At 31.6% G+C, this 9949-nt stretch overlaps 1 long non-coding RNA gene across 1 annotated transcript in view; it reads left to right on the top strand.

Annotated features, from left to right (window-relative positions):
• The window catches only part of LOC116184972, a 6773-nt gene extending 3047 nt beyond the window's left edge, over positions 1–3726 (top strand). Inside the window, exon 2 of the long non-coding RNA XR_004149661.1 lies at positions 3304–3726. This is a non-coding gene — a long non-coding RNA (uncharacterized LOC116184972). The remainder of the gene's footprint in view (positions 1–3303) is intronic.
• The last annotated feature ends 6223 nt before the right edge of the window (positions 3727–9949 follow it).

Raw genomic sequence — 9949 nt, 5'->3', positions numbered from 1 at the left:
TTTTTTTTTTTTTTTTTTTTTTCATTAAAATGAAATGCCTTTTCTGATTCAACGAAATGTATCGTTGATGTGACAAATTTTTATAAAATAGAATTCTGAAATGCAAAATTTGACTTTGAGCGAGGAATTATTGTTCCAATTAATTTTCCAACTTCAAAACTGTTTTCGGTCTACGCATTGACGCTTTTCACTTTTAAAATTAACGTATAATGCCAAATACAATATTGTTGTAAACAATATTTTAATAGCTTAACACAATCTCCATCCACGAACGAATATTCCGAAAATGTAATTTTCACGAAACAAAATTTCGAAAACGATTAAAATACTATAAGAAAATTTGACAGATGAAAAATTTTCACGAATAATCCACACAAAATAATCTGAATTTCTTTTGTAAATGTATCGAGTATTTTATCAAATGAAAATGACAAGAATAAAATTAAATTAATTCGAATATCGATAGATTAGATTTTTCATATTTGAAGAAAAAGAAAAAAGTATTTTTAAATAGAATTTGTAGACTTGAATTTGAAATCAAAAAAATACTTTTAATTGCTCGAAATTTTAGAAATATATATACTAAAGATTTTCCATTCAAAATTAATATTTTTGTCTCTATTTGAAATACTAACTTTCGTAATAATTATTAAAAATAAAAAAATAAAATTCTTCTAAATTTTTCACAAAAATTCAACGAAAAAATTTCCAATCTTTCAATAATTATATAATTATATAATCTCACAATTCAAAAGTATTTCCAATAAAATCAAACAAATTGCTCGAATTTCGAAATTTTATAAATATACGCATACTTAAAAATTTTCCACTCATTTAAAAATTAATATTTTTGTCTTTCAAATATTAATTTTCATAATATTTAATAATTCAATTTTCAATATTCGCAGATTAACCACAATTATTTAATAACAAAACATCCATAAATTAACGATTCGAATTAAAAATTCGCAAATTAAACTCAATCTCATCGTAATAATTAAATCAGAAGGAAGTCATCATCCGTCGAGGCAAGTGGAACGAGAGTGCAAAGTAAAGATCTTTTAAAATCGTGTCGTAATTAGACCCGCGTCCATCCTCGTATCTCGGCGAGGCTCGGTCTCCTGTCGTTATCCGGGTTGAACCGGTGGATAAACTCGCGTCCAGAGTCCATTTGCCACGTTCGTGGGTGGGGATGAGATTCGGTAAATCGAAACCCCCTCCCCGTGTCGGCCACCGAACCGAACCGAAGAGACCGAAGAACATATCTTTCGACTTGGTTCGATCGCGCGGAAAACAAGCGTGAACAACAAACGAGGGGAAGAGGGGAGGGGTAATCGGCCTGTATCGATGAGAAATTCAGAAGTTTAAGGACGTTTGAGGAGAAATAAATATACTTGTATCGATTTCACCTCGATTCACATATTTTTGGAAATAATATTTTTAATTCGATTTACGAAGATTCTTTTTTTTTTTTTTTTGATTAGAAAAATTAATTTAATCGATTTTTGTTGGGGAATTTGTTTACCGAAATTAAAATTCCGTTCGAAATTTTTTTTTTTTTTTGTTTTTAATTAGAAAAATTAATTTAATCGATTTTTGTTGGGGAATTTGTTTACCGAAATTAAAATTCCGTTCGAAATTTTTTTTTTTTTTTTGATTAGAAAAATTAATTTAATCGATTATTGTTGAGGAATTTGTTTAACGAAATTAACATTACGTTCGAAATTATTTTTATCTTATTTATAAAATTTTATAAAATTTTTCGGATTACATACATTATCAATATCGTTGATTGGACAAGGGAATTGTAATTCTGTGAGGAAAATCATAAGAAGAGATACACACGGAAAAATTTAATCAGGGACCAGAAAAAAGAAAAGCAAATAGCTTATTGATTGAAATAAATGAATCAATAATTGGAATATTCACTGATGGTGAAAAATATTTTTATTCCAACTGTTACAACAATATGTCAACAAATTTCAACGATATTGATAATGCATGCAATCCGAAAAATTTCATAAAATTTTATAGATACAGTAAAAATAATTTCGAATGCAATGTTAATTTAACGATAATCGATTAAATTAATTTTTCCAATCAAAAAAAAAAAAAAAAGAATCTTTGTAAATCGAATTAAAATGTCAAAAAACCAGAATTGCAACGATCGATACAAATATCTTATGCTGGCCATCTATTCGAACGCTTCCTCCTCGACCATTGCTTCGTACTCGGTTTACAGCGCGCGAAAAACAAACACGAGAATAATATCGTATCGACGTCGTGAGGGATCTAGAAAAATTTACGAACGACCGTACAAGGGAGAATAGCGAAGACCATGCCGGATTTCACGCTATTTATACTCGAAGAATCGAATGCATCGTACGAAGGAAAGAATTAAAGATCGGCTTGCCAGACCGTGAGATCGCGCACGGATTCGGATCACTGGCTATTTACGAGCAGAGGTTCTCGGTATTCTCGGCAGGATAAGTTTCCTTGGAATTGGAATTGTGTCGGATGGAGAAAATGGAGGGACGTAGAGATAGCGATGGGCCCGATATAGCCTCCCTTTCGTTCGTTTTCAAACAATTTCTGTAATTGATAATTATTCGAATGATGAATTTATATATATATTTATGATATAGTTATAAAGATATTACAATGGTAAAATTGTGAATGAATGTGCCAGAAATCGGTAGACAAATAAGTGTGCTGAAGAATTATCGAATAAAAGTTACGTGGAATTATATTTCTTTATTCGAGCAATGAATAAAATAATTAGTTTCGAGATATGTTATTTCATATTTGTTTGTTCGAGCTTGACGATTCGTTGGCGGTGCATACCCAACACTACCTTCGCGACTCGACAAAATATTTTTCGTTAATAACTCGTTAAGAAGGGAAAAACGAAACTTTTCACGAAGGAAAAAGTTGCTTGAAATCGCCTCAGGAATCACCAGTTGAATTTTGAGGACGTTCTTTATAAAAATCGAAAAATGGTACCTTGAAAATAGTGATAGAAATGAACTGCAAATGTATCAATACTAATTTCTTTTGATATACTCGATCATAAAGAAACAATATAAGTATATCGTTTACGATTCTTGATTCCTTTTGTTAGCCAGGAAATCATAGTTATAGATCGATATAGCATACGAAAAAAATATAATATTCATGCAACATGGAAACAAATAATTCTTCGATTTCTTTTGATTCTTTTGATTCTTTTAATCGTTAAGAATCGAGATATTGTTTGAAAACCATCGCCACTGTAAAGATTCCATTTTTTTCTTGAGATTCTAGTATAGCAATCGGTTTTCTTTAGCGCTTATAACAACGTCTGCTCGATAGCTCGAAAGCTGGCGTGAAAAGGAAAATGGACACGAGCCGGGCCAACCATCGCCTTCCTTGATATTCTTCGAGGGTAAGTCCGATTTTAAAGCGGCCAGAGAAACGTCATGTGGACGAGAAAATCGTATTATCGCCGATACATTCTTGCTGGAAATCGAACCTTTTATACAGTATACCTTGTACATATCGATTCCGTGATAAATTCGTTTCAAACGTTTTTCAAAAATCTTTTGAATATTTTATATTTTAGTTTTAAAACAGGAATCGAATGGGAAATTGTTGACACATTTTTGTTTAATCACAAACCGTGATTGTTTATAGTGAAATTTTTATAAAGGGATGGAAATTAAATGGATATTTGTTCTATTAATTGAATTTTAGATATTTTATGGTTTTTATATTCTTCAAATTTCTGTTTGAATATTTATAGTATCTAGTTATGTTCTATCTAGAACAAAAGTAATTTCTTGATTATTGTCTTTTTTTTTTCAAGAAGACAATTATTAAACATTTTATTCTATATTATATATGAATAGGAAACTTATTTTCTTAAAAATTGAACAGGAACGTTTACTTTTATTAAAAAAAATTAAAAACTATTAGATTTCTCATTATGAGGTAAATATATTGAAAGCTTGAAATTAAAATTGTTCAGACCTATTGATAAAATTGTTTTATTAATATAGAATATCTGTTAAATACAAACTTTTTCAGCAACAGGATTGATGTGTTAAAACATGAATTAAAAACAGAAAAGCAAAAGTTAAAAGTTCATCGAATAACTTTTGTTTCAAAAAAAATTCCATTTGATTTTGTCCAATTGATTTCTTGTTTTCATGCATTCTATTTTATATAGATTAACAATTGAATCATCGTTGTGGAATGAAATAACAACACATGTATCAAAAATTGATATCAAATTATTTCCTTTTTCACATATATTTTTTTATGAAATATGCCAAAATCATTTTGAATAAATCCAATTATATAACACATTATTCAACTTCTCGATTTTCTCTTCAATGTACAAGTAATAGAAAATCGTTATATAATTCACAGTCGATTCATTAGACGACATAGATAAAATTTGATTACAAGTTAGTTGATGACTTTTTTCGATTGACTATTTAATAATACACTTCTGTTTTATGTTTTCTGATTCATTTTATCATTTATTTAGAAAAATAACATAACATAAAAATAACATAGCTCAATTGCATTGAGCTAAAAAAACTATTTTTGTTTATATTTTTTGCTAGTAAAATCTTATAAGCTCTCAATTTAACAGTTTGATATAATAAGCTTTCAATTTGAAACTGTATGTAATGTAATTAGATTGGGGATATTTATGAAAGAAAGTATTAAATAAATAAATTTTTATAAACATGAAATTATTCTTCAAGAAAATCATGTAAATAATGCGTACTATATATTTTCAATATTTTTTTCCTTTTTTGCATAAATGCATCCGCAGTCCACTCATAACAATTTGAATTAATCAAGATCGTTTCTTCTATTATTATAATTTTTTAATTATGCCATTGTCGCAGCAAGTGCAAGTGATATTAATGACAAGTTGTATGTTATTATTACAGCTTATTCCAGTTTTAAAATATCGACCGACATATCGTGACCAGAATTGTCATTTTAGAATCTGGAATATCCAGTTGAATTGCCAGAATCCAGTTGAATCTGGAGATTTTAATTAAAAATGGGGACCAAAAAATGATATCGATAAAATTTTCTATTATGTGATAGAATATAAAATATTGAATAAACTTTTTTTAAATTAATAACAGCCAAAAATATTGTCATCATCTAACAAATAAAGATTATTTAAGGAATTTTGAGATAATAACAAAGTATATGACTTAAGAGACATATTATTAATGGAAAAATAGTTTCTTTTGTAAAATATGAATCCAAATATATGAATAGATATTTTTTTGCAACAACTAACTATATATATTTTTTTTCAATTTTGAGCTAATTTGAATACGAGTGAAACTATTGCAAAGAATTCTTCAAATTTCTTCAAACATCATTATTCGAATCTTAGAAAATTTTAATCACGATGGATTTTATTTTGTTTAAAAAAAAAGTTTACTTTTACATCTACAGATTTAAAATAGATTTTAAAGATGATAATCGAAAATCGAAGTTAATTTCTTGCAGATCCAATATCTCCTCCGAAAAAGAGGAGGAAAAAAACAAATTTTCAAAATTTTCTCTGAAGAGGAATAAGAGCAAGTTTATTTCTCGCGAGTTGATCCCTGCTAATTCAACGAGTTACATAATTTCAAACTTCTTTTCCCCCGGATTTCTTCACGGAGTCATCTTTCAAAGGGAGGAGGGAGGGGGAGGAAACAGGTGAAGAAAAAGAAAGCTGTTGTGGAAAGTGCGGTGAAATTCGCATTGTCGGTCGAAAATTTCCAATGTTCTCCACAAGGAAGAAAGTTTAACTAAAGAAATCGTGTTGGTTTCCAAACGAAATTTCAAACTTTCGAACGTGTTTCAACTTTTTCAGTTTTCACAAAGCACCACACCTCCTCCTCCCACGACCGTAATATTTCCATCTTATATCACGCTTACGATCTTCAATATTCCACCGCCTGCACTCGCCGATTCTTCGATCCATTTTCTTATTTTTCCACCCATTTTCGCCATTCCTTCATTCAATGCTCGTCGCTACGACGACACGAGCCACTTTATACACACGGCCCTTTCACAGAGGGAGTCGATTAGACTGCTTCCACTGCTCGATGTGCTGACTAAGTTACCCGTTTCTTGTCGATCCTTATCTTCAACCTGTTTGCAGAGGGAAATCTTGCCAACTAGGATTATCGATATGATATTTTGGGTTAGTAGGTGACCGTGGTTAATTAAGATAGTGCGACACTAGCGCCACGCGACTGTTAACTACTAGATGACTTTTTGTTTATTTTATTTTTTAAGTTTTTTGGAATCTTTTAATTATTATATTTTTCTTCTTCTAATTTCATCTTAACGATGAAAATTATACTCGAAAGACTTCGTTCGATCGTCGCAATGTTAAATTAATTTTCTGTATTATGATTAAGAAATACGTATGCATAAGATTGACTCGATATTACACATTTAACGCTTTTTTCACAGTTTATTACTTAATTGTCGTAATAAAATGGGAACAAAGGAGAAGAAAATTTTATTGTACGCTAACTGAAACTAAAAATTAATGGCATCGTTCGTTTTGAATTTTAATAGTCTATTTAAAATAAAAGCTGGGAAATAATTGTTGGAAGAATGAAAAGCTTCTTTAAAACGCGGTGATAAAACTTTTGTAAAAGTGTTTATGATTTCTGAAAGACTCGTAAAACCATCGTCCCAAAAGTCGTAAAATAGAAATCTCTTGTTTCGTAGTAGCGGCAGAGAGGATGATAAAAAAAATTTTAAATATCTCACGTATCTTTCGCGTGGTATTCATATCTGTATTTTCATAAATTTTCTATTATATCTCGCAAAAATATACCATATACAAATACAAGTTAATTATCTTAATAAGGAATATACAGTGTCTAATATAAAGTGTCATTGCAATAAAAAATTTTTCCTATTTTTTTCTTTTTTTTTATTGAATATATGACAGCTTATTCACTTCAACTAGTATAAAGATATTATAAGTCAATATTATAGAAAAAAAGAAGCAACACAATTTTTCATGTATCTTTGAAATAAAATACACAATGTTTATTTGATCATCTTTTTCTTCATCCCAAAAACAATAATTGAAAAACATATAGCGAAATCTTTAATCGATTAATAATCAACCTGTAATAATATATAATCCCAATAACTTAATCATAATAACTCAAGAATCGATTACAAAGAAAATATCGAGAATTGAACGATTCTATGAGTTTAACGTCCAACTAATGCATCGATTACCATAAACACGTCAACTTCCTGATAAACTCGAAAAGATCCTCCACTCGACGAATTCGAGATCAAAAAAAATAATAAAGCGATCAACTTTCGCTCGTTAGTTACACTAGGTATAGACGATCGAGCCGACACCACTGGTCCGATCCATCACGTTCCTCGACCACTGGGAGAACGAAGGAGGACGAGAACGAAACGCCATCGCGTTCTTCCCCATCCATTTCGAATTATTCGCGTAAAGTCGAGCGTAGTTATCAAACTTTTCCAAGAAACCCGTCGAAACTTTTTCCTTTTTCCTTTCTCCTTTCCTTTTTGCCTCTTAAAGACTCGCCTTTCGTTTACATCGAGAGCAACTTTCCACCCTTTTTTACCAGACAATTCTCACGTTTCTGCCATTTATTACGGAGAGAGGCCTTGCGCAATACTGCCGGCAATGTTCCCGCATGCGAAAGCGATAACGAACGCTTGGTCACATTGATGATGATACGATGGAGGGGGAGGGGACGGGGTAGAGTCAGATTCAGCCACTTTAATAAGGTGGTGGCCATATTTCAAACGTCGGGGGCGTTTTGTTACCCGGGGAAAAGTGAGGCCATTTACGACTTATACGCAGGAGGGGGGGGAGTCTGGCTGTTTTCATCAACGTCTATGCCTGTATGGGAGAGGGGAAGAGGAAAAAACAGAGGTACAGGAATCATAAATCATCCGCCAGATGACAGCAACTATGATACATCAATTAACTTGAATTAAACCTGTCCGAGGGTGTGCGTGCGCGCGTTTCTGGATGGAAAGAAGAAATATTAGGGCATTGTTCGGTTCCGCCAATTTATTTTAGCGAGTATGGATGGGTTGAATGGGCGGTGGAGAAACTTTTGTTGAAGAAACAATGAGTGCGTTGAACGGATAGGTGGGTATAAAATAAAAGCTGTCGTGGAAATTTTGTATTCTTCTCTTATTTTCTTATTTTCTTGGATTTTTTTGGATATTTCTTGGATCTTTTTTCGATTCGAGTATTTTCAGTAAAATTGTTTGGGCCCTGTTACGTAGAATTCTATTAATTTTCAACTTTTTCTTTTTGAAACCTTGAAGTCTTCTTTTATTGAATCCTTTCTCGATTCGAATAAAGATTTTAAGTGAGAAAATAAAATTGTTTGGGTCCTATTACATAGAATCCTATTAATTCTAAACTTTTTCTTTTTGAATCCTTGAAGCCTTCTCTTATTGGACGCTTTCTCGATTCAAGTAAAGATTTTCAGTAAAATTATTTGGACCCTATTAAGTAGAATCCTATTAATTCTAAACTTTTTCTTTTTAAATCCTTGAAGCCTTCTCTTATTGGATCCTTTCCTGATTCGAATAAAGATTTTCAGTAAAATTATTTGGGCCCTATTACATAGAATTCTATTAATTCTAAATTTTTTCTTTTTGAATCCTTGAAGTAAAGATTTTAAATAAGAAAATAAAATTATTTGGGCCCTGTTACGTAGAATTCTATTAATTTTCAACTTTTTTTTTTTGAAGCCTTCTCTTATTGGATCCTTTCCTGATTCGAATAAAGATTTTCAGTAAAATTATTTGGGCCCTATTACATAGAATTCTATTAATTCTAAATTTTTTCTTTTTGAATCCTTGAAGTAAAGATTTTAAATAAGAAAATAAAATTATTTGGGCCCTGTTACGTAGAATTCTATTAATTTTCAACTTTTTTTTTTTGAAGCCTTCTCTTATTGGATCCTTTCCTGATTCGAGTAAAGATTTTCAGTAAAATTGTTTGGGCCTTGTTATAAAGAATCCTATTAATTTTAAACTTTTTTTTTTTTTGAATCCTTGAAGCCTTCTCTTATTGGATCCTTTCTCGATTCGAGTAAAGATTTTCAGTTTTGGCCCTCTTACGTAGAATCTTATTAATTCTAAACTTTTTCTTAACTCCGTATAAAATTCATTATTCGATGCACTTTCGATCTATTACATATTCCAAGTTCGAAAGATTTCAATATCTCGATCATTGGACATTGTGACACTGCGAGGATGTGAAAAAAAATTCTACTCTCGAAACAATATTTCTAAACGACGATAGTGAATTCTTCCCCTCAAAAATTCAGCTCACGCAACTTGAAAAAACATTTCAACGAAACCAAATTTGCATCGAAAATTTCCACTTCTCCCCAACATCCTAACCCTCGATACTATGCACAGATACCGGCGTCAAAATTCCTTCCCCAAACCCCAGAAAATACCATACTCGAGCATCCCGACACGACGAAAAGAAACGTCGAAACGTCGAGTCGACAGAGCTGAGCCAATAAGACAAACTGCAAACCCCCTCCTCAACTATATATCCTCGCGTACATCCACGAAAATCCAATTCGTCGAAAATTCCAGATTATTAGAGAGAAGGAGAAATATATACATATATATATATAGAGAGAGAGAGAGAATACAGATTTCGAGCTACTTCGATAATGGAGGATTCGGTCCAAGGATCGGCCATAATCCTACACCCTCCCCTCGCCTTCCCTCGGCCATTATCCTCCGTTATACAGTCCGTATATACAGGGGTATGCTCGATATAGAAGCGCTGCGTGACGTGATAGAATCCCGTCGCCGGTCAACGCCGGATCCCTGTGAAAAGCTTTTACGATCGATGCTTGGCCCGGCCAATTGTCAGATTATGGGATAT

The sequence above is a fragment of the Apis dorsata genome, unplaced genomic scaffold, assembly GCF_000469605.1.
Source record: "Apis dorsata unplaced genomic scaffold, Apis dorsata 1.3 scaffold_81, whole genome shotgun sequence".
Taxonomy (NCBI): domain Eukaryota; kingdom Metazoa; phylum Arthropoda; class Insecta; order Hymenoptera; family Apidae; genus Apis; species Apis dorsata.
This window is presented reverse-complemented; position numbering and strand designations above follow the sequence as displayed.